The sequence below is a fragment of the Peromyscus leucopus genome, chromosome 4 (assembly GCF_004664715.2).
Source record: "Peromyscus leucopus breed LL Stock chromosome 4, UCI_PerLeu_2.1, whole genome shotgun sequence".
Taxonomy (NCBI): Eukaryota; Metazoa; Chordata; class Mammalia; order Rodentia; family Cricetidae; genus Peromyscus; species Peromyscus leucopus.
In genome coordinates this window covers 65964993-65991466 of record NC_051066.1, presented here as the reverse complement: position 1 = coordinate 65991466, position 26474 = coordinate 65964993, and the positions used below count along the sequence as shown (strand labels likewise).

Here is a 26474-nt window from a genome sequence, read left to right as displayed (position 1 = left end):
GCCTGAGCTAATGGCCCAGCAGTTTAAATAATATAAGCGTATGTATGTTTATTTTATAAGTGGGCTATGGGACTGCCGGGGCTTGGCAGGACCTGGAGAGAAAAATCTCTAGCTACAAATGGTGCCCAACGTGGGGCACGAGTTTCCACCTAAAACATGAGAAAAAAGATTCTAAAACAGAGCTAAAAACAGCTTCCCAGTTGTCTCTCTCAAGTTGGCAGGTTCCTGGCTTGTGTGTTTGACTGGTAGTATTGTGGGAATGAGGCATCTACCAGAGGCACATTACACTGCGTGGTAGATTTAGTCTTTGCTAGTACAAAAAAAAAAACAAAACAAAAAAAAACCAAAAAAAAAAAAAACAAAAAACCAAAACAACAACAACAACAAAAAGAGGTTTCTGGGCTACATGCTTCATTGATAGAAGCATAGTACCACTGTTTCTAAGAACTGATGAACTGATGGCTCCCAGAGCTGGCAGTGGCCCAGAGCTGGTGATAAATGTACCATTGCCATGCTGGGAAGCTGAAGTGGGTGGAGCCACCAGCCAAAGCTGTTATTTTAGCCCTAGTAATGCTGCAGTTTTAAAACAATAAATTCACAATAAGACAGATTCAGATGGAACAAGACTTTAAATGCTTTACAATGTGTGTAAAAATGTATGTAGGCTTGGAAGAGAGAAAAAAAGAAATATATACAGTTATATAAAAAATAAATTGTTTTAAAAAATACAGTCTTTAAAGAGACAGTAAAGGTAGTATAAAAAATAAGCTACGTAAAGATGGATATTACACAGAGAATCTGGATTGTGTTGTCTTTGGAATTTTCAACTGCAGAAAAACATTTGATTTCAAAAGCTGTTGAGGTAAACAAATAAGTATATTTTAAAGGTAACTTGACTTCAAAATTTGGATGTAAGGATATGTTGCTTTGAAAAGGAGGCTCTGCTTTTGTTTCTACAGAAAGCCAGAGGCTATGGATTTGTTCCAGATTATGATACTTCAGGTTTGACCGGCCAAGACCCCCAGAAAGGTCTCCGATGATACCATGGCCCAGATGATCCAACATCCAGAACGGTTTGAAGGCAACTGGCTCAGATGATACACCCTCATGGACTACTCCATAATCCTAAAATTTTCTTTGTGTCCCCATAAGACACAGCATCCCCCTCCAGCGGGAAGTAGTAAGAGAAGCTACGCCCAAATTCCCAAATATACCAAGCTGGCTTTGGAGATACAATTGGCTCACTCCTTCTCTAAACGCAGGCATATTGCTAAAAAAAAAAAAAAAAAAAAAAAAAAAAAAGGTTAAGAGATTCTTATGTCCCAAATCAGAAGAGCCCTCTGGTGTGGGACAGAGAAAAACCAATATTTTATTTAAATCAGGTTGATTATAAATGTGATCTCTTTCTAAAGAAGAAAAGGGGATATGATACAGATACGATAGGATGAAAGGGTAGATTATTGAATCTACTTTTAAAGAGCAACTTGTTTATGTATACAGATATGTGATGACCAGAAGAAACAACTCATACAATGCTGTGAGCACCATGTGTTGCTAATTAATAGATTCTGAAACATCATGCTCTTAACCTCTACCATCTCTCCAATGAAGCAACTTGTTTAAAATGTTTTACATTGCTATGGATTTTAGTTTCTTGATACAAATTTAAACTTAATTTTGTTATATATATATATATATATATTTGTATTCTCATTTGAAGTATTATGTTTATGTAACTCATTTAAATTGCAATGGATAATTAAAAAATACAGATTAATAATTAGTCTTTTATGATAGTCAAACTTACAGTCATGTTGTTTTCTAGGTATACATAGATATAATTCAATTAGGTAGGTAATCTTCAAACACTTCAAAGACCTACAGAATATGGCATTTAAAATGTTTTAAAAATTTAGACTTTCTGGATAGTGAGACATGTCTGCTCCTGGCAGCACCAATTTACTTCAGGAAGGAGGATGGGCATCGAAGACACTCATATGGAGTTTATCTTCACCTTGGCAAAAATAGCCATTTGGGCAGGAAACTTGTGACATAGAACATCTTTGTAAAAATTCACAATTTAAAAAAATATTATTTTGTTATCATTCATCCCTCCTTCCTCCTTCTCCTTCTGTATTGGCTCCCCCACTTCTCAGATGAACCCATTTTCCATTTTATCCATTTCTCTCTTCATATCACCCTTGTCCTGCTAGTTCTCTTTCAAGCCCTCTGTTCACTCTTTTTAATAAATGGCATCAGTAAATACATGAGCTTGGTGTGTCTGTATCTGTGATTCTCCTCAGTAATGAGCATACTTGCTTTTGGGTATAATGTTCTAAGGCAGAGGTCCATTTTGAGGAACATATTTGGATCCATGACATTTAATAACACAATTGGCTTGAAACAAAGTACAAATTCAAAGTGTTTTTTTTTCTAGGACAAAATCCACTTCATTGGTTTATTCCTTCTGCCTTGTCCACTCCATAATATCTTTATGCACTTATGGATATAGCATATATTTCAATACATATATCGAATATGTGATTATTAGATCATAGTAACTGGTATATATATATATGTATACATACGTATGTATACATATGTATATGTATGTATATGTATGTATATGAACACACACACACATATATATATATATTTCATGATTTCATATGTTGAGTACATTCAACTTGTTCTCCAGTACTGATCCTAAGATATTCATTAGTTCTCATTCATTTTGTGGTGATGCATTGTGTCTCCCAATAAAATAAAATGTCTGGAGATCAGAGGAAAAAACCATCCACTATATAGAAATCAGGCAATGATAGCACACTCCTTTAATCCTATCACTTGGCAGGTAAGGATCTGTCTGGATCTCTGTGAGTTCAAAGCCACACTGGGAACAGAGCCAGGTGTGGTGGCACACACCTTAAATTCCAACACTAGTTAACCATGGAGGTCTGGTGGTCTGTAAAGACAGACAGGAAGTGACAGAGCTAGGCAGGAAAAGGAAGTGATATAGCTGGATAGAGAGAGCAAATCAGATGGCAGATCAGCAAGGCATATAGGTGTGGGTAGACAGGAAGTAACTTGCCCTTTGGAAGCTGCAGAGTTGATGAGGTGAGGTTAGCTGTGGTTTTCCCTATTCCTCTGATCTCTCAGGTTTTCACCCCCTATATCTGGCTCCATGATTTTTTATTTAATAAGACCATTTAGAAATTCGTCTACATAGTTTTCTTACTGTTTTATGGAAGATTAGAAGTTTATTCTGTTATCCGCCCAAACCCATGAACTGAATAGAGACAATTTGACAAATATTTTGTAGGTTAATCATTACTTTCCTTCATCCCTCCCTTTCTTGTTTTTTCCCTCCATTCTTCCCTCTTTTCCGTCCTTTCTTCTCCATCCCTCAAGATAACAACTTGTGTTTCATTTAGAAAGGGAACAAAGCAATGGAATGATCATGGGATATTTGGCATGAGGATATTAATCTCCTTTTCTCTTCTAATGTAGACAAGTGCCTCATTACATTTTTCTCTTCTTCTGATTGGCATATTGCACCTTAGACCATCTGATCCTGATCATCAGACAAAGTCTGAATCAGTTTTACATCTTGTGACATAATGGTGCAAAAGGCAGACTTCATGCATGTTTAACTCCAGACCTGTGTACCCTTTTTAAAGTGGACATACCATATTGATTATTTTTAAAGTTTATTACTATTTATTGGTGAAAATACAAGAGAAATGTATCTTCAATGTTATTTCACCTTTCAGAATTTTCATGTCACCCACAATCCCAAAGAATTACCAGCAATGTAAGACTGTCACGAAATTGGCCCCTTTCAGCTTTGAGATTATTAAGGCCTGTACTTCATTTGTTGTGCATCTGTTTCATGTATCACAGACCAGGTAAGTTAATGCCAGCATCTTCCAGTGGAGAATCGATCAAGCATGCTAGAGGTATACTTGGAGCATTTGTTTCTCCATTTCCAATGGAGATACTGGCTCAATATGTAGATATACAATCATCATGCAATTCTTCATTCTCTTTGGTATATGCACTAATCCTTAAACATGGTTGGTGTGATAGTTTTAATTAGCAGGTTGACAAAATCTAGACTCACCTGGGAAGGTAGTCTCAATGAGGGATTGCCTAGTTTAGCTTGGCCTATGGGCATTTTGTGGGGAATTACCTTGGTTAATAGGCAAACTCACTCACTTTGTATGACACCATTTCTTGGGCAGGAGATACTGAATTTTGTAGAAGTGGAGTGGGCAGCTGAAGACCAGCATGCTTGAGTTAATCTCTTGCTTTCTGCTGTTGAGTGTGGATGTGATGTGACTCGCCACTTCAAGTTCTTGCCACCTTGTCTCTCTGCAATGATGGACCATAACCTGGATTGTGAGCCAAGCAAGCCCCTTCCCCCTTAAGTTGCTTTTGGCAGGATATTTTATCACAGCAACAGGAAATGACAATAGGACAGGTGAACACTCCTGGAGTAAATTCTGCTTCTTCTTTGTGGATGCCTTTATCTTCCTTTAACATATGGCACAATCTTACAGATCTGTTAAAATCTTGGTTAACTAAAATCATCTTTCTTATAAAGTCTCTCCCAAACTCCCTCTTCCTGAGGTAGACTTGGGTCTCCTTTTTGTAGCCATTTTAGAAACATGATATAAACATCACCACTTTCCTTTTTTTTTCATTTTTTAAATTTATTTATTAAATTTAATTTTACATATCAGCCACGGATTCCCTTGTTCTCCCCCTCCCACCCATCCACCCCACCCCCCATTCCCATCTCCTCCAGGGCAAAGACTCCCCCAAGGATTGAGTTCAACCTGGTAGACTCAGTCCAGGCAGGTCCAGTCCCCTCCTCCCAGGCTGAGCCAAGTGTCCCTGTATAAGCCCCAGGTTCCAAACTGCCAGTTCATGCACTGAGGACAAGACCAGGTCCCACTGTCTGGATGCCTCCCAAGCAGATCAAGCTAATCAACTGTCTTATTTATCTGGAGGGCCTGATCCAGTTGGGGGCTCCTCAGCTATTGGTTCATAGTTCATGTGTTTCCTTTCGTTTGTATATTTGTCCCTGTGTTTTTTCTAACCTTGCTCTCAACAATTCTCACTCATACAAACCCTCCTCTTTCTCACCAATTGGACTCCTGGAACTCCACCTGGGGCCTGACCGTGGATCTCTGCATCCGATTCCCTCAGTCATTGGATGGGGTTTCTAGCATGACAATTAGGATGTTTGGCCAGGTGGCCTTCGAATACTTCAGAGATCTATTCAGAGGGCCTGATTTAGTTGGGGGCCCCTCAGCCTTTGGTTCATAGTTCATGTGTTTCCATTCGTTTGGCTATTTGTCCCTGTGCTTTATCCAACCTTGGTTTCAACAATTCTCGCTCATATAAACCCTTCTTTTTCTCACTAATTGGACTCCTGGAGCTCCACCTGGGGCCTAGCCGTGGATCTCTGCATCCAGATTCCTCAGTCCTTGGATGGGGTTTCTGGCATGACTATTAGGGTGTTTGGCCATTCCATCACCAGAGTATGTCAGTTCCAGCTGTCTCTCGACCATTGCCAGCCATCTATTGTGGGGTTATCTTTGTGGATTTCTGTGGGCCTCTCTAGAACTTTGTTTCTTCCTTTTCTCATGTGGTTTTCATTTACCATGGTCTCCTATTCCTTGTTCTCCCTCTGTTCTTGATCCAGCTGGGATCTTCCACTCCCACAGGCTCTCTTTCCCATGACCCTCGCCCTTCATTACTCCCACTCATGTCCAGGATGTTCATGTAGATCTCAGCCATCTCTCCGTCATTGGGCGATCTCCGTGTCTTTCTTGGGGTCCTGTTTTCCATGTAGCTTCCCTGGTGAAAACATCACCACTTTCATTGTGATTATTCATATGTGTTTCTCAGACTGTTTGCTGTCATGTATAAAAGTGTGTGCTGTTCCTTCCTCTTTGTAGTTCCTACTACCCTGCCCATAATTGATGCCCCATAAGCTCTGGTTGAGTGTGAATCCTTACAATGCAAATCACATAGAATTTTTTGAAAGTCATGTGTTGGCACCACATCTTTTCCTCAGGCTCTGACATTCTTTAGGCTAATCCAATTGCCCATCAGGTACAACCTGAGGTACATATTTCTTAACTTCTGTGAACAACTGTTTTTGATGATTAAATTTAATTATATCAATACCATGATGAAACTCATAGGATTACTCTGGACATTAAATCATTAGATAATATGCATGCAAGCTTTTAGATAAGAATATGGCTCTCAATAAATATTAGCTATATCACTATTATGCTGATTGTTAGTTTTATGTGATAACTACATCTCTGCCTCTGGTCTTTCTCACATGTAGATCTGCTCAGAATTGGTCTGTTCTATACCCAGACCAACATCAATTGGTAGTTCAACCATATTGGTTTGAGTGTTTTGGGGGCATGGTGGTAAACATGCTTTGTTATCCAATTCCTTTCAAGGGTGTAGCACAGAACTTGGTACATCTTAGGGATACAGTTAGCTATTTATTAAATGATTATTGACTGTACAGGGGCTACATTATAGTCAATAATGATTTTATGCTTTGTTAAAATGTATTTCAAAACATTAGATTTAGAACTAAGCAGTGTAGAGACACCTCCACTTCTCTTGATACGTTATGTTTTTAGTAGGCTAGGTCTTTAGGATGCTGGCTGTGATAGCATCCTTCACTCCTATGAAGGTTTTGTTTTTTCAGTTAAAGCTATGATGATTAAATGTTTGGTGTGCTAGCCTAAATAAATCATTCATGTTTTCTCAAAAACTTAAAAATATTATTATTTGAGAATTTTATACATATATACAAAATGTATTTTGATCATACCTACTTTCCATCTCCCCATCTCTTCCCAGACTTCTTAACACATCCCTCTTTGAACTTCATGTTCTGGTATTTCTGTTTTTTTTTTTTTTTTTTTAATTTAAAACAGGGTTTTATGTAGTCCTGGAACTTGCTATGTAGACTAGGCTGGCCTTGAACTCATAGAGATTTGCCTGCCTCTGCCTCCAAAATCTGGGATTAAAGGTGTACCACAACCTCTGACACATCTTTCTCTTTTTGAAGAAATAATCTACTAAATCTAATTAATTTCTGCCATATGTACCTTAGTGTGGCGCCATCTGCTGGAGCATCGGCAATCTACCAATGACCACATCCCCAAAGGAGAAGGATTCATCCTCTTCTCGTAGCTATCAACTGCCAATAGTCCCTACATTAGCAGAAGGACCTCATTAACGTCTCCTCCACTGATACTGGAATATTGACTGGCTTGACTTTCTGGAGGTCTTGTGCTAGAAAGCACAACTCCTGTGAGTTCATGAGTACAATATCCATGGCATATCCGGAAGACAGAACTTCACAGCCCTCCTCCCCATCTTCTAGGTCTTCTCTCTCTGCCTCCTCTTCTGTGATGTTCCCTGAGTTTGGGGGAGGGGTTTAAAAAGATCCCATTGAGAGTTTAGTTTTCACAGTCACCTATTCTCAGCACTTTGACCAGTTATGAATCTCTGCACTGCCTGCTGCAGAAAGGTTTTATGAGTCACAGAATTTATAGAATGAATTCTCCCTTCTCTCTGTTTCTCTCTCTCTCCATATATGTACATACACAGACACATATATGGAAATTTATTGAAATGATTTACAGGCTGCCGCCAAACAATGGCTAGCTGTGAATGGAAAGTCCAAGAATCTGATAATCCCTCAATCCCATGAGGCTGGGTGTCTCAGCTGGTCTTCCGTATGTTCTGGAATCCTGAAGATATAGGTTCCAAAGCCAGTGAAGGAATGAATATGCTGACAAGGTGACAAGCAGGCAAAGAATGAACGAACCTTTCTTCTCCATTGTCCTTACATAAGCATATATTTATATATATATATGCTTACCTATATATAGCAGAAGATGTGGCCTAGATTAAAGGTGTGCCTTCCTGCTTCAAGATCTGGATTAAAGGTATGTTGTCTTCCTGCCTCAAGATCCAGATCACAAGCATGCCCTTCCTTTCTGGATTGTAGATCAATCCAGATATAGTCAAGTTGACAACCAAGATTAGCCATCACAGTGGATATAAACATAAACATTTAGAAGGAGAGTTTGACAACATGACCTTTTAACAACAACAACAGCAACAGTAACAACAACAACTGTTATGAATTTGCATGAGTTGGGAACCCCCAGCTGGCCAGGCCAGGGGTGAGGGAAATCCTGCTGGGCAGATGCAGTGGGGGCATCATGGAAAGTCATTCACACCCAGGCACTGCATCCACATGGAGATTTATTACAACTGAGACATGAAGAGAAAGATAGGAAAGAGGGAGGCAGGGAAGAAAGAGAAGGGAGAGAAAGCAGAGGTGTGCACACCTCGTGGAAATGAACAAAGAGAGAGCGGAAGAGAGAGAGGAAGGGGAGGAGGTTTTCCTTAAAATGAGGCGGCCCCAAGAGGCGGGATTAGAAGGGGCGGGTCAGAATATTAACAACAACAACAACAACAACAACAACAACAGCAACAACAACTTCTACCTGAGGGTCTCTGACTGTTCGAGCTATGGGCTTTTGACCAGGCATGAATCCCCTCATGTGGAACAGGCCTTACATCCTTCAGAGACCATTGATTACTCCATAGCCATCATGTCACGATTGCCCCAGTTGGCATGTTGCTCCCGGCATGTCACTATTGTAGCGCGTATGGCCCAGCACTGGGTAAGATCACTGCTGTCTTTTCTTTCCCTCAGCCTGCACAGCACCTTCTAGCACTGTGAAAGATGTTCAGCACGGAGGAAGTTTTGCAGTTGGCTTGAGATTGATTTATCTATGTCCTTGAGTGAAATTGTGTGATGGGTTCAGCATGTCTTATCATGTGGCTATGTCCACTAGTATTTTTTGTCATATTTAATTTTTTTCTTTCTACTCATGAAAGGTCTGAGTTGACTGTCTGGAATCATCTTTTCATTTTCTCTCTACCTCAGCTATATCGTAAAAGAGAAATTAAGGATGCTGCATCCATGAGCTTAAGTGGCTTTATTTTTTTTCACAGTGTATTGTTTAGTACCTATAACAGAACTTGAACATCACCGAATTCAATATTATATTTGATAATTGGTGGATGAATAAATGGATCAACGAACGACCTCTCAACCAGAAGAAATTCTGGCTATGTTCCATGACTGGACCACTGTTGTTGACAGAGGGACAGAGCCACACAGAGACTAAGTGCTTTTGTACACGAGTAGTATGCACCATCCATGAAGGTGGCTGTCAAAGGCTACAGCAATGCTAGGCTCAGTGGACTCTTATTACAATGAGAAGTGTAAGCAAAGAAGAAGGAGAAGGGAAGTGGAGCGGCCCAGCTGTAGGTGGACAGTGAATCCCGGACTGATCAGACCAGTGCCCTGTGGGCTTCTGCTCTTTCCTTACTCATCTGGGATTGAGTTTCAGTTGACAAGTTTTGTCTAATACCCCCTGCAGGCCTTGCTTCCGACACTTCATGTTCTTTCTCTCTACTGTGTGCAAAACAACATGGAAGGGACAGTGAAATAATTGGAATAGATTGTGAAACTTTCTTCAAGTCATAGTTATTTGGCAAGTTTTAGTGCAGGGAAAAGAAATTCCACGGGGAAGTTGGTCCCTTGGCTACAAGCTGAGGGTTGATTTACTCTGAACAGTTCAAATATGTGAGCATTCAGTTGCTGTGCTTGGACTTTGTGTGGGTGGGTAGTTCCTTATCAAAACAGGATCCCAGAGACTCTGAGTTTACCATTCTTAGGGACTTTGTTTCTCAAAATTACAAATTTAAACGCAGATGCTGTGAATTTTCCTCTTTTGTGATTTATATTAGACTCTACTTACTGTGTCTTGTTTTTTAAAGCTGCCAGGATTCTTCTTGATATGTTCTAGGAGACAAAGCCAACTCCTTAACTATAGTAACAATGATCACCCCATATCACCAATGATAGACTAGTATTTTTTGAAAGAGTAATGATTTCTGAGATAGTACCCGGAAAATGATTAGAGTGTGGTTTTGCCCTCACGAAAAGAGGGAGTTAGAATAATCTTTCTTTAAATTCTTTTCAGCACTGCCCCCAGAGTGACTTAGTTAAGTATGAGCTGAGTGTCTTTAGTGAGAAATCAGCTGGGTGGTAACATTAGCCCACAGATCTTCTTTGCTCTAGGACCAGCATTTTCAGGCAACAATCCACCTATTCTCCCAGCCCAGTTTTCCTAAGTCTCAACACACCTGGAGTAGTGATATGTTCCAGCAGGGTACCTAACATTATGCTGACTTGGAGGCACATTGAGTGTATTTGAAATTCATGATATCCATTTTTTTTTATTTGTTGTTCCAAGGAAGCATAAGAGCACAGCAACTTTTCTGATATAAAGGTAGGTGGTGTGACTAGAAGCAAGGGGCAGAGTTTCTCAGCTGACATAGGATGTTGGGCTAGTTAAATATTTATTAGAGCCATGAAAATTCATTTTTGAAAAGAAGTGGTGGTCGAGCTCATAACTTTTCTTATGGTATAAAATTCATAGCATGAAATGTGATGATGCTGAAATTTCTTCGCAATTATGCATTCTATAAAGTACTATTTGGGCATTACCAGATTGGGGCCTTTATTGGTAGAGTTCTATTACTTCACCCCAAGATCAGTTACTACATCAAGCTGTCTCCTATTTTCCCTAGTCATGGTCTATATTCTATCGTATGTTCTAGTATGAAGCAAAGCAGGAGATTTCTTACCATCTAAGCGAGAGAATGTTGGAATGGGTGAGTGGGAGCAGGGAGAGGAAGAAGAAGGACAGGGAGAAGGAGAAAGAGAGAGAGAGAGAGAGAGAGAGAGAGAGAGAGAGAGAGAGAGAGAGAGAGAGAGAGAGAGATTTCCAGAGACAAAGGTAATTCCCAAAGGAGTTTGGGAATGAAGCCTGGAACACTGTGAATCTACACAATTCTATCTCCAAGTGATGTCTCATATTTGTTCTAGTAATTTATCTTAATTTCTGTAATAGATCAAGATTAAATTGTGTTTAAACTCAGAGAAGAATTATGCGCTTATTTAGGTAAATACACCTAAATTTTCTGACAGAGGTCATATTTAATTTGAGCTCATCTCTTATGTCTTTGTTTACAGATTCTGTTAATGAATGACTCGTTCATTTCTTCTTTTTGGTCAAATAACAGATATTTGCTCAGGAATGTAAGAGACTATGCTTCCTATTTGGGTAGATAAATAATACTGCCATAGCTTTGATATATACTTAGATTATTACATTTTTCCTGTTGTAAAGTGGTATCACTTCATACGTTCTATGTTTTTAGGAAACTTTATATTTCTGCCCCACCCCATGGAAGTAATTCAGAAGGGAGACACATGAGTGAGCAGAAAGCATTGCCTTGTTGTTGATGAAGATAGTAGGGAGCTGATGGCTTGTGTCTAAGTAGCCTTAGTGTAGTTTGCTCAAGAGTTCGGCAAACATATACACACAGGCATGGCAGCATTGGATGTTCTCAACCACAGAGACAGAACCCCTGAGGAAAAAGTATGTTATCTGAAATATTCATTTAGAGGAGAGGAGGGTAAGGGTCTTCCTGTGTATGCCTAATTTCTTCTTCCAAATTCACTCAGCTCTCTGGCAGGGTGTGACTGGAGTGTATTTTTACTGTATCAAGAAAGAAAAATCTCTTCTGATAGTCTCTACCAAGTTGTGTGCTTGCAAATGGGTCTTCTTAATAATGATAAATCTGATTTGTTGTGTTTGATGATTTACAATATATAAATACTGTGTCCTTGACTGATATAAGGATACCAAGATGGCACTCTTGAATGTAGAATTTGGGAAGATTTATTAAAGGCTGCAATACACTGCCCCCAATACTTAAGTGTAGCTTTAGACTTTTCTTGCTTCTCTTTGATGGAACTACCTGCCCATAAATTTGATGGCAGTTTGTTCTCTAGAATGGTGGTACTTATCTTCATGTTTACAACTGACTATGAGGTCAACCATAACTTTCATATTAGTATTTGTTATCTCCCTTCTGCTCATCACCTTTCCAAGTAAAAAGCCTTGATTGATTTTTTTAAATGCATGTTTCCTTTTATATTTTATGGGAATTTACTTGACTCCTGGTGAGACATATTTTTATATGCATTAATATATTGATACAACAGAAAATGGATACTTCTTGAGACACAGAAGAAACAAAGAATAGAGGGAAGAAGTATGTCAAGGGAATTGCCCAAGAAGAAGAGGTATTAAAATACAATACATATTAAAATATAAGAAGTACAAATATAGGTCTTAGCTTGAATGGCTGCCCAAATTCAGAATATGTTGTCATAAACATCAGTGTATCAAAAGCTAGAAAGAATGGTTCTGGACCCAGAATTGACCTCTGTGTGGTTATGGGTGAGTAATTATGTCTCTGGATTTCTGTTTTCCAGTGATAAAACTAAGTAAATTATAATATCGTAAATTGTTAGAGTGCCATGTTGAATTCTGAATGAATATTTATTGGCTAAAGGCATGATTTGTAAGTGGTTTGCTTTCTCTGACATCTGTAAATGGTGTAAACCGATGCTACTTTTTTTTTTTTTTTTTTTTTTTTTTTTTTTTTTTTTTAAATTTCAGGACATTCCCTGCCTCATGTCTGTTACTCCTGAACTGAAGCCATGGCCAGGGCAAATAACGTGACTGAACTGATCATCACTGGCCTTTTCCAGGATCCAGAGGTGCAGAAGGTGTGCTTTGTACTGTTCCTTCCTGTGTATGTGGCCACAGTGCTGGGCAATGGCCTCATTGTTGCAATGGTCACTGTCAGTAAGAGTCTGCGTTCCCCCATGTATATCTTCCTCAGCAACTTGTCCCTGGTGGAGATCTGCTACTCCTCCACTGTGGTTCCTAAGTTCATCAGTGACTTACTTGCTCAAGTTAAAACCATCTCCCTGAAGGGCTGTCTGGCTCAGATATTCTTCTTCCATTTCTTGGGGGTTGCTGAGATCTTTTTGCTTGTAGTGATGGCCTATGACCGCTATGTGGCCATCTGCAAACCTCTTCATTACATGAACATCATGAGTCACCAAGTATGTCACATGCTGGTGGGTGTTTCTTGGCTGGGGGGCTTTTTACATTCTCTAATTCAGGTTCTTATCACTATTCAGTTACCCTTCTGTGGTCCCAATGTGATTGACCACTACTTCTGTGACCTCCAGCCACTATTCAAGCTGGCCTGCACGGACACCTTTGTGGAGAGTGTCACTGTAATGGCCAATAGTGGCTTAATTGCTTTGTGTTCCTTCCTTGTCCTGGTGACCTCCTATGTCATCATCCTGGTCAACTTGAGGAACCATTCAGCAGAGGGGAGGCACAAGGCCTCTCTACCTGTGCCTCTCACATCACTGTGGTCATCTTGTTCTTTGGACCGGCCATCTTCCTCTACATGCGACCTTCCTCCACTTTCACTGAAGACAAACTTGTAGCTGTGTTCTACACGGTCATCACCCCCATGCTGAACCCCATTATCTACACACTCAGAAATTCAGAGGTGAAAAATGCCATGAGGAAGTTGTGGGTCAAAAAGAACCCAGGGATGGAGTGAAGGAGAGCTAAGTGATGGGAATGATTTTTAAAAATGTAACTTATCATTGAAGTGTATTTCTTTTCTGTGAGATATTAAAAAAAAAAAGGTCGCCACAGATACAAGGATATCACATTGCTGCTTCTGTGACTCTTATTAATAGGTCAAAACTCGACGGTAACCTAGTGTTACATGCAAGCACAGTGCTGAGCTGCCTCTCTGTAAATTTATGGAACTTGATTATCTTCCTGATACCTGCTTTTATCATGGCTTGAGTAAGTTGAATATTCAAGTCAATGTAAAGCCCATTAAAAATTTGTAGTTTTAGGTTAGCCTTGAAAGCATACCTACAAGTAACATTTTACAGACTGAATAGGTTATATTTAGGAATACACACACACACACACACACACACACACACACACACACACACATATACATATATGCATGCAAAAATTTTTTTTCTCAAAAATAGAAAACATATTTTTAAATGATACTTAGTAACATAATATATGGGGTATAGTATAGTAATCTCAATACATGTATGATCAGAGAAATTGTGATGTGTATCACTTTAATCACTTAGCATTTCTCATGTTGGAAAATTTTTTCATTGTCTCTGCTACCTAGTTTGAAACATTTAATTAATTATTGACACTAGTAATTATCATGAAGTAATGTGAAATATTAGGAGATATTCCTTAACCTAGCTGCACCCAGTATAAGGAGAATGTTTTCACAACTACCTCTTGGGTAAAGTTGATTCTTCTTTTTCCTTTTTCCTTATTTATTTAAAATACCTCAGGATAATAACTTAAAAAGGAAGCTCATTACATTTAACTTCAAAAGGAAACCAGCCAGAGGAATTAATCAGAGGATAAGGTTATCAATCTCATTGTCTCTTTTTATTTGGAAAAATGTATCATTTAAAATTATATCTAAGGGTTTTTCTATTATTCTGATTGCTTCTAGAATCTTGTATCATATATTGATTATGATCACTAGATAATTCCTGTGAATAATTTCAGTACTTGTGACATTTTGGCATTTATGAAATTGCTTTAGGCCCTCTTTCACTGTCCACAATTTATAAATGAAGATGATTTTAAAATGACAGGACATTCCAGCCTGACCAGCACCATTTGCTGAAGAGACTGTCTTTTCTCTAGTGTGCATTTTAACAAAGATGATATTAAAGTGACATAGACATTTCAATTTGACCAGCACTATTTGTTGAAGATGACGTCTTTTTTTCCAGTCTTTTTTTCAATAGAGGTCTGGAGAGAGAAAATGTGGTATATTTACAATTGAATATTACTTGGCTGCTAAAAAAAAATAACATCACGAAATTTGTCGGCAAATGGATGGCAGCATGGGATCTTCCTTTTCTTGGTGACTCCACTATTTCTTGTTCATGGGTGAATTTCACAAGTGACCACCTATTCCCCAAGAAGATGCTGCTTGCTCTGCCTGGGATGACTTTACTTCCTTTTCCTACACAGCAGACCGGTAGAGTCCTGCTTCAAAAGCACCTGTGTTGTGAAGTGTTTGCTGATCACTTTCCTTCTTGAGAAGAATTGTTTCCAAAATTTTCATGATTTCATTGCTCTAGCAGCTTTATGATAATGATAATAAATGTGTTTCTCTCTCAAAGTATAAGCTCTCAAGTAGAAGACTATTCATTATCTCTCCCTTGTAGCTGTGAATATCATACTTGATGCTTTATAAATACTTGGTGTATGAATAACTCTTGAGGCTTGCTACATCAGCTCTCACAGATTCTTCTTGAACATTTTCACAGTGAACAGCACATCCTTTCCTTATTAAATTTTTTTTTTTTTGATTTTTCGAGACAGGGTTTCTCTGTGTAGCTTTGCGCCTTTCCTGGAACTCACTTGGTAGCCCAGGCTGGCCTCGAACTCACAGAGATCCGCCTGGCTCTGCCTCCCAAGTGCTGGGATTAAAGGCGTGCGCCACCACCGCCCAGCCACCTTATTAAATTTTAAGAGAGCTCTGGCTCTGAATTCTGTAAGATGTTTTAATTGCCTACCAGCTACAGCCAGAGAGTTAAGGTGCCCAACTTCTGTGAATAATGGTTTTTGCCTAAATTTAGCAAGACAAACGCTAGGAAGACATCTGTATGATTATGGTGACTATTTAATCCAATAATATACATGTAGAAGTTTTTGTGTGTGTTGTGTGAATATGTGTGTGGGTATGTATATATGTGTTCACTAGCATCTGAAGGCCAGAGGTCTACCTCAGATATTGTTCCTCAGGTGTTGACCACTTTGGTTTTTTGAAAACAGAATGCTTTGTTTGTTTGGTACATGCTGATTAGGTTAAGCTGCCTGGCCAGCAAGCCTTAGAAACCTCCCTGTCCTGTCCCTTCCTACCCAGAGCTTTTAAGCACTCTACCATCTACCTGTTTTCTGGTTGTTGAACTCAGCTCCTCATACTTGCAACTAAGTTTTTTAATGAGTGATCTCCTCAGCCCACATATAACACCTTTGGGAGCTGTGGGGCCTGGTTTTGGATCAGCATATGAGCCCTTGTTCAACAGGTGTCTGAGAGGCAAGACCCATGGAAACAGTCTCTCATGCAGCAAAACCACGGCCTGCAAGCTCTCTTTTCTCTCATAATATTGGTGATTCTCTTGGTGGCTTTTAGTTTCACTCTGTCAGTCATGATTGGTACAGATGTGATCACTCCCAGAAACCCCATTTCCTTTTCTCCAATTTTTTTCTTCTAAAATTCTTTGGGAATTGAAGCTTCTCAGATTTCTTATCTGGAAATACCAGCTCTCACCTCAGACCCTGGGAACTTTTCTGACTCAGTGTGGGCAGGATCAGTGGCAGTAAAAGTTACTGGGCACATACAAGGAAGCAACAAAGAGGACATTAACTACATCTCCTAATTTTGAAAAAACATTAAGATGGAAAGAGTGCCTTGTCAAAGTTTGCCCTTTATAGAGAAGCTTGGGCATGCGGGACCCTTTTGTAGGACAAGGGAATAGTTAGAGAAATATAAGCTAACTGTATGCAAGCAGCTTATGGCAAATCACCCCTATTTCTGCAAATATACTTTGTTAAGTTTTGGACAATATTGTTGTTCTTGAGAGCATGTGCCTGTATTTATCACCTTTTAACTTTGTAAGGCCAGGATGTGCCTGGCTCAATATTTAGCCAAGCTAACAAAATGCTGAGCATTGTTTTTGGTTTAAAAGTTGTTTTGATGTAAAAGTTAAAGAAAAAATATATTTGTTTTCTCCAGAGTTAATGCTGGAAGATGGGAAAACATGCTTGTTTTCCAAATGTATGATGGCTCAAGCTATTCCAGGCCGGCTTCTTGTGTGAAATTGATCTGGTAGTTGGACACTTCTTTTGCATCCATGCCCCTTCCCCATCTCGGGACCTGAACCTAGCTGTGGCAGGACTATAGCAGACACATTTATAGAAGAACATGATCCAGAGAACAGGTCACTTAATAAGGCTTAACATCACCACCACCACCATTAGTGCTAGGCATTAATTTTGTGTGATGACTGCACCCATGTCTATCCTGTACAGCTGCTCAGGACATGCCCAATTCTTGCAGCTTTGAAGCACTAATTTACAGTTCAAGGCTTTTTTTTTTCTTTTTTAAGGAGGGCTTCTTTGAAGTAACATTTTTTTTCTTTATTGCATTGCATTTTACTGTATAATATTGTACGTGGCATATCATAGGTATAGTAACTTTTTTGCTGTAATGGCCTCTGTTATATGTTATGCTAAATGCTTTTCACAGTTTCTTAACGCATATTTAACATTCTTGGCTCAGAACTAAACACAGTGGAGACATGCCCTGTTCTCTTGACACACTTTAAAGCATTATAGCATGTTGGGACTGTAGGAAGTTGACTGTGATAGAGTTCCTCACTCTTCTGCAGGTTTGGTTTCTTCAGCAAAAGCTACAGACAGGACTTCCTCAGTGACCCATGAGGGGCTGGGGACTGCACAGATTGATAAAGTCTGCTCTAATGGAACTATCAACATTTTCAGAAATTACCTCACCTACTGAGGGTTGAGACATGATGGTCTACTGAGAGCTAATTACTCACTTTGTTCTACTCTCACTGGGAGAAAACCTCAGAGATTAATGGAAAATATTTTCCCATTGTTTTTAAATTACTTCTTTTTATCTTTTTAAGATTATAATATAATTACTTCATTTTCCCCTTTCCTTTCCTCCCTCCAAATTATCCTATATATCCCTCCTTGCTCTCTTTCAGATTTATGGTCTCTTTTTTTCATTAATTGTTGTTACATTCATATAGATACACACATGTGTATTGCTAAATACAATGAACTCAGTGTGTATAATGTTACTTGTATATATGTTTTCAAAGGTTACCATTTGTTAAAGAATTAAAAACCTTGTGAAAATCAAAACAGTCAAAAAACCAAAAGCTTCTCAATTCAAGAACTAGTGGCAGTCTAATTATATCACTCCAGCATTGGAAAGTGTGTAATTTTCACTGATCTGTCACATTAAAATATAGTTTAGATAATAAACACTGTATAATTATTTTTTTGCAAGAGAAATTACAGAATGTAGGGACCCACTTTGCATGTATGTTCTTTTCCCACTGGATATTTGGATCCTTCAGTTTTGACTGAATACTAACAGAAAAAAGAGAAAATTAATGGTCTAGAATTCCAAAGTATGGGGGTGGAAAGTGCAGCACTGGAGGTGGTCTAATGTGGTGATCACAGGCCCATTGAAATGAATTCTAAGTTTAATTTTAAAAAGTTTTAGCAACCACATGAGGTTGGTGGTTGCTTTATGGGATCATAACATTTTTAATTCATTTATGTCATCAAAAAGCAGTAAGAAAGAGAAGGATAATCTGATCCTTTTGGCTTTTAGGAGATTCTTCAAATATGCTGCACGACATTTTTGTTGTCATATTATCTGAGAAAATAGTCACATGGCCACCCTTAATAACAAATGAGGTTGGTGATTGAAGTATTTCATTTTGTGTTTATCTAAAAATCTGACTTTAATTTTGTTCTATCCCTAGGTCTGTTCCCTAATTCCAAAGAGGAAGAAGAGAATGGATCAAAGTGTTTTCATATAATATCAGATCCATTGCATTTTCTCATGTAACATTTCCCCTAAATATGATTTGCAATGATTTGGTGTTATCACACAGCCTAGTTGTAGCATAATTTTCTTAACTAATGATCCATTTTAGGGGTTTGGATTTGTTTAATAATTTATTCAACAAAATCAATTGAACATGCGTTTTGTATGAAGCTTAGTTCTAAGAGCTGGTGAGATGATGGCACACAGACCGAGACCATCTCATCATGGAGCTCACATCCCAGGCTAACCTTTTACTTCACAGTTGCTGTAGTCTATCTGGGTCAACATTGCTCATAGGAATTTATCTGATGGCAGAAATCTTTGTGCTAATTTATAGTAGCCTGTGCTACAGGGATACTGAGCACTTGAAATATACACAGCATTCTTTTTTTTTTTACCTTGTTAAATAATAATTAACTTAAAATTATATTTAGCTACATACTGATGGCTACCAAAATGGATAGCAGAAGTCTATCGGCTTTCATGTTTACTTCTGATTCAAACCTGTGACTAACTCTGAGGGTCAGGAGTGAGGCAGCTCCTTTCCTTTTCTTCATTTCTTTTTTTTTTAAATATTTTTTTTTATTCATTCAGTGAGTCAAAATGAGATGTCCAAATCATTAAACATCAAGACATGTCACAACATCTAGTGACCCAAAATACGTTCAATTGAATATGCATGTTCTGTATTACAATGTGCAGACATTACAGACAAGCCTCCATTGCCAGACACAAAAATAGGCTTCAGCGTTCTGCAGCACAGTAGGGTCACTGTAGTTAGCTGTGGGGTCTTGCACACTCCAAACTGCTTACAAGAGAATTTTGAATGTTCTCATAAAAATTAGTAAATGTTGAGAATGGCTGCCACTTTAACTGTCTTGATTTCTTTCTTTTTCTTTTACTTAAGAATTATTTTTATTCATTTTACTCCCATCCTCTCCTCCAAAAGAGTAAGGCCTCCCATGGGGAGTTAGCAAAGTCTGATACATTCAGTTGAGGCAGGACCAAGCCCCTCCCAATCTGCATCAAGGCTGCGCAACTCATTTACTATTATTGCATTGGGTTTAATCTGTGTATTTACACCCTGCAGTGTTCACTTTATGAAATGGGATATATCACTGTTGGCTGCATAAATGTTGAAAATTATAATGTCTTCTGCATGAGTTGTCCTCTTAATTAGCATGGAGTGACTATGTTTATCTTTTTGATTAATTCTGGTTTGACATTTACCTTGAAGTATATTATATTATCCGTACACTTAGTTGACCCCTGGTTGCTTTTTACTTCCAGTTGCTTGCAGTCATAATTTCCTTTCCCCCTAAGGTTACATTTGTTTTTGATGGTAAGCTTGGTTTCTCAGAAGTGACAAACTGATGGGTTTAAAAACATTAACATTTACTTTATGCCAGGCATGAGAGCACATGCCTTTAATCACAACACTAGGCAGAGGAAGGCTGCAGGGCAGACCCTGTCTCAGGGAGCAGAATGGAGAAAGAGAGATATTTTTACTTTTAATTATGTGCCTCTGTGTGTATGTGTATGTGTATGTGTATGTGTATGTGTATGTGTATGTGTATGTGTATGTGTATGTGTATGTGCATATGAGTGCAGGTGCCTGTGGAGGAGGCCTGAAGTGGGTGTCAGATGCCCTGCAGCTGGAGTTGCAGGGAGTTATGAACTGCCTGATGTGGGTGCTATGAACTGAGCTCTGTTCCTTTGGAAGAACAGTGAGTACTCATAACTTCAGAATCATTTCTCCAGCCCTGGAGCCTATTTCTAAACCCAATCTGCTCATCTATGTTGTTTCATTGGAAGATTCAGTTAATACTCAACATTATTATTGGAAGGTGTGCATTAATTTGTGCCATTCTGTTTGTTTTGTAGTTTTGAGATCTTTCTATTCCCAAAATAACATTTCCAGCATGCTTTATTCTTCCCTGTAGTCTCATGGATATTTATCTTTTTGTAGGTATTCTTCATTTTTTCTTTATCTATCTCCTTTTAGTCAAACCCTCAGAAGATATTATTAGGTCTACCTTCAAAGAATGCCAAGATGCTGATCACTTCTTAAAATCTTCATTAGTGCCATCTTGGATCAAGCTATATTCCTCCTTGATACTGATTGGTATGGTCTTCTAACTATTGCTTGTGTTTACAACCACTCTTTATTATTCTTGGGAGGGACTGTGGCATGAGATTGATTTTCTTTGTGACTGTATCTAAAATAGCATCTATCAGAATTTCCTGTCACTTTTAATCTGTTTTATTTTTTTCCATAGGACTTGGTTCCAGTTACTTTTCTGTGGCTGTGATAAAATATCTTCACTAAAAGAAACTTGAGGAGGAAGGGGTTTATTTCATCTTACAACTCATAGTCCAGCACCGAGGGAGAGGGAATCACTTAGTCATGACCACTGTCCTCATTGACACAGACAGAGGTTGACTAAGTGATTTAATACATGAATATTACACTCAAATACATGAATGTGGAATTAGGAGGTTCAATGAACACAATTTAGATTAACATTTCCAATATGTATTTATTTATTATTTATTACTTAGTTTTGATACATAATCATAAACTTAACTCTGCAATCCCGTTAGACTTGGAGAGGAATGGAGAAAATACGGAACCTAAAGAACTTCAGTGAGAGCGGTGATTACAGGGATGGTGAGCAGATGGGGTAGAGGTGCTCTCCTGAGCTGCAGAAGGAATGGTCTGATGGGTAAGATGTCTGAAAGTCAAAAGAAGTAAGGTTGTCCATAGTGAGCAATGGAGATATTTTTGCTGGTCTTGCCATTCTTGGACCCCAAACTTTCTGTGGCTTCCACAATGCTCATGCCTTCTTTTCCCTTCCCTAAGATCACCTGTTTGCCATCCAGCCACTCAGTCTTGGTGCTCGGTCCAGCATTTTCCATGGACAAGATGCCCGGGCCTGTTTTCTTCAGGCTGAAGTTCTCATCCTTAAATTTCTCCCCGTAGATGGACATGCTACATTACAGTGTGTGAAGTTGTCATCTTGGAATAATTCTGTGAAAGGTGAAATCCTTTCTCTCTGGTGCTTAGAGCGCAAACGTTTCCCGCTGTCTTTGGAGCATCGTCTGCAAACAGTTCAAAGGAGATGTGGCCCAAGGGCTTGCTCTCAGCCACAAAGTCAAACATCACGGTGAGGCTGATCATGGCCACAGCAAGCATCAACAGGGGGCAGTGGTGTCTAAAAGACAAACAGGGAGGAATAAGATGTGGGGAGGCCAGATGGTGTGAGTGTAGTGGCATAGTTCTTCAACTGCTTACCCTGAGTTAGTGCCCATGGGCTACTTGATTTATAATCTGGTATTTATTTTCAGTGGAATTGTGTAGAGGGAAATCATTTAAATTTGTTTCTTCCGTACCTTTCCATTGAATCACTAAAGTTTTATGGCTATGCATGTAATTAATTGAGACCGTTTGACCCTGTCCTTGCATCATACTTCATTTGGAAAATTTTTTACTCTAGAGAACAGGAATTCTATGGGGAAGTTAGTCTCTTGACTACAGTGTATAGCTTCATTTATTTTAAATAGTTCAAAGTTCTGAGCACTTAATCACAACTCTTGGAGTCTGAATGAGGAGGTAGGATTCCTGCAATGAAACAGATTCTTAAAATTTCAGGGTTTTTTCTTTTTTCTATTTCTTTTCATAGCTCTTATTTCTTAGATACAAATATTATCATTTACTCTAACCCCTTGAATTTTCTTTGTGATTTGTCTTGGGTGTTATCTATCTTGTTTTATAAAGCTCCCAAGAGCACTGGTGATTTATCTTGAGGATCTTGCGGGCCGCAAGAATATATCATAGAGATTCAGCTGTGTATTAAAGCTGAACTTTGACCCGCCAAGGGTCTGTCAAAAGGCAAAGCTATTTATTATGAATATTTGGTGTTACCCAGCCTTTAATATTCCAGCTGTCTTCTGCTATGAAATCCTTGCCTGCCCAGACCAATTGGTAAACAGTTTAGCTCCCCAGACCTGCTGAACCTACTAAGTTAGTAACTGCCCTGATGAGCTTAGGAGACATAGCTTTGTTTCCTGTGCTAATGAAGCTCAGACGCTCGCCTTGAGGAGGCAAGAGGTTTTTACCATATCAAGGTGAGAGATAAAACAACATTCCTGAGGAGGCAGGGAACCACGTGACCAGGGAAAAAAGGATAGGCATTTTCTGTAGACAGGAACAGAACAGCATGGCGAGAGAGAAAAGGGGACGACAGAGGTTCCATAGAGGGTAAGCAGATCTCGAGTAGACTTTTCTGAGTGCCAGGAGTAGAGAGTAGCAGAGATGGAGAAAGAGGATACAGAGGACGAAGATGAGGCTGAAAGCATAGGAGTTTAGTCGTTAGCTGGATTATGAGCTAGGGAGCTGGACGGAACTGAAGTTATGGAGACAGGATTTCATGCCAGAGAAATAAAGTAGACAGATATATAGAGCTTGGTATGTCTAGAGTTGTTCCTGCCTTGAATGTCTGGTGGAGCTATAGCTGAATTGATAGAATTTTGTCTTAGAGGAATAAAGTTAACAGACATAAGAACATAGTGTATGTAGATTTTTTTCCCCCTGATATCCCACACTGGACATAGCAAAGCCCCCTTGGACCCTGGGGAATCAATATGAGAACAGGTCAGATCTTTGAGTCAAAGTTGTACCCACCACCCAGATCCTTCAGGAAGCAGCTAGATGTTATGAAGAAGCACTGGTTTTTAAGTTAGTAACTGGAAATAACTAGAGTATGCACTTAGAAAGCTAATAGCTGCTCTCAGTTTCTGCCACTCCACCTATGAATAGAAAGTAAAATATTTTTCTGAATTTTTTTCTGTATCACCCTTAGAGGGTTTAGCTGATACTGTTTTGGATTTGGTGCATCATGTAGTTGGTGAGATGTCTGCTGGGTGGTGCTCTTAGTTAAGTGACTTCATTTGCTAAGGACCAGGATTTAAAAGGGAGAATACAGTGCTCATCCCCATCCCAGCAGCATTATGAAGTTCATGTTGGATGCATCTTGAGTGTCTTTGAATTCCCTCTTGCTCAATGATTTGTTTCCAAAGCAGAGCAAGCACGCAGCTGCTCTTCTGACTTAAAGGTAGGCGATCTGCCTAGAAGCAAAGTGCAGAGTTTCTTCGCAGCCACACGATGCTGGACATGGCTTTTTCTCCGAGAGTCAGAGTTTATTTGTTAAATGAGATAGTTTCTTTTGTATATGTATTTTTGGAGATAGTTGTTATTTAAATTGATAATTTTATACAACGTTAAAGAGTCTCTATATTTTTAAAGTCCTTTGTAATTTTGGGGTTCTTGTGAGGTATCATTTGGGTTTAAGGAAGTTGGAGCCTGTAATTAGAATAGTGGTTCCTTTGCTTCACATAGTGATCAGGCATAATTGACACATAAAGCTCTGCTTTATACTTTTTCCCAGGCATGATACCATTTGGTGTAATGCAAGTTCCAAGAGATTATTTGATATATATTCTACATGCTCATGTACTGATTCATGCTTCCATATATTGATCACTTTGTCATCTATGGCTCTAGATTGTGAGCTGAGAGGATGTATTCATTATCAGCTACGGGAAGGAGTAGGGACAAAGAAGTGAGAGCTAGAGAGAGAAGAAATACAGAAAAGGCTGAGATGATAGATAGATTAAAAGAAGTTATCATTTCAAAGAGGAAAGCTACTAGGTATTCTTCCTTTTGTTGAAAAATGTTGGCAACATGGGTTCTTACATGATTTTCCTCTTCTCTGTGAGGTGACCTATTGTGTACCCTAATAAAATTTGCCTGAAGAGCAGAGGACAGAACAAGCCACTAGATTAAACATAAAAGTCAGGCAGTGGTGGCACACACCTTTAAGCCCAGTACTTGGGAATCACATGCCTTTAATCCTAGTACTTGAGATCTCATGCCTTTGCTTGGGAAGCACATACGCCTTTAATCCCAGCACTAAGAAGGAAGTGATATGGCTGGGTGGAGAGAGTTTTATAAGGCCTGAGGAGAACAGGAATTAGCAGGGCCTTTTTCAGTTGAGGAAAGCTTTTTTAGCTGGACCCGTTTTAGCAGAGAACTCAGAGACATTCAGTGAGAGGATTCGTGGAGTTGGTGAGGTGAGACGTGGCAGTGGCTTGTTCCTTTGTTTTTCTGATCTTTCATCATTTACCCTAATATCTGGCTCCTGGTTTTTATTAAAATACCATTTTAGATTTCGTGTTACATCTCTGAGTGTCTCAGCATGGTTCTACTAAATTTACCTTCATTTCTGCAATGGATCAGGAATATTTCAACAGAAGATCAGACAAGAGTTATGTGTTTGAGTTGTCAAGTGAATATATCCCCTGCTTCTAATAGCTGGTCATTTGTACTTCTCTTCACTTACATGCTACACACGTGCCCTCTTCTTACTAGGTATAGCGTGGTAGTTAAAGAGCACAGATGTTGTTGGTTGCCCGCTGTCAAATCCTGCCTGTGCTGCTGTGTAAACCTAGGCAACCTAATTCACTTCTCTTTGTTTCTGTTTTTATACGGAAGAGCTTAATCCTTTTTATAGGTTTGCTGTACATGCTAAACATATTAATTCATATAGAGTACTTATAAATGTGTGATAAAAGTTAGGTAGTTTTGAAGTGATAGTCTTTTATATTAACCCAAGATGCATAAAATTGTAAAATAATTAATTGTAATTTTAACACTAGACAATGTATTTCTTAGTAAGGGATATAAATACAGATGCTGAAATAACAAAAGATTATATGAATTTCTTTGAAAGAAATATGATGGGGTACTGTTGAAAGAGAAATCCACAGAGCTTCATTCTTATAGCAATGAGGTTCATCGTACAACTTAGAAAGAAGGAATACCAAAGAAAGAGGTAAGAGCACTTTAAGTTATAATAAGCTTCATGGTGTTCAGTTGGGGGAGACAATAAGGGTGCAAAGAGCTCACAGTCAGTTTAAGAAGGCCCTTACATTTCCTTTGAAGATACCAAACCTCATGCTGAGGACAGTGGGGAATATTGGTAAGATTCAGTAGAGAAGGAATGTGGTTAGATTTGTACATAAGGAAAGCATTTCCCCAGTGTTTAGAGAGAAGTATGTGGATTGTGTAATTAATGCAAACTGAACCGGAAGGACTGCAGTTGGTCCTAGAAGGTGCATAAGGCTGGAAGGACAAGGAGTGGGTGTTTTGGTGCAATGAACAGGGTAGGTTTGTGGAGGTGGAGAGGACACTGACTTGAAAATACACAAGTTGAAGTTTACTGGACAATAGAAAGAATTGCTGAGGTTTGAAAGCCACTAAAAGCCAGTTAGAGGGACTCAGGCTTCCCTGGTTAGTCTTAGTTGATAAGTCATTAAACACTAGTTAGAGGGACTCATGCTGGCCCTGGTTATTCTTAGTTGACAAGTCATTAAGCACTAGTTAGAGCGACTCAGGCTTCCCTGGTTACTTCAAGGCAGCAGAGTGATCTGAGGAAGGAAGGGTGTAGTAAAGCAGTCTTCTGATTTTTCCATTACAGGAAGGATGGGGCGGGGTGACTGGAGATCGGAAGACTTTGGTAATCTAGTTATCAGCTTTCTGAGTGTGAGGAGACGACAGCGAGATAGAGGAAAGAGTACGTGGGGAGCTGGTGTCCAGGTCAAATTAATGCAGTGTGCGGGCTGGACGTGGGAAATGAGATAGGCCTGCCAATGAAACATTGACACCAAAG

At 39.0% G+C, this 26474-nt stretch overlaps 2 pseudogenes; one reads left to right on the top strand and one right to left on the bottom strand.

Moving 5' to 3' along the window:
* Positions 1-12712: 12712 nt before the first annotated feature.
* On the top strand, positions 12713-13638 carry LOC114684865 (annotated as a pseudogene).
* Positions 13639-21486: 7848 nt separating this feature from the next.
* On the bottom strand, positions 21487-21925 carry LOC114684856 (annotated as a pseudogene).
* Between the last annotated feature and the right edge of the window lie 4549 nt (positions 21926-26474).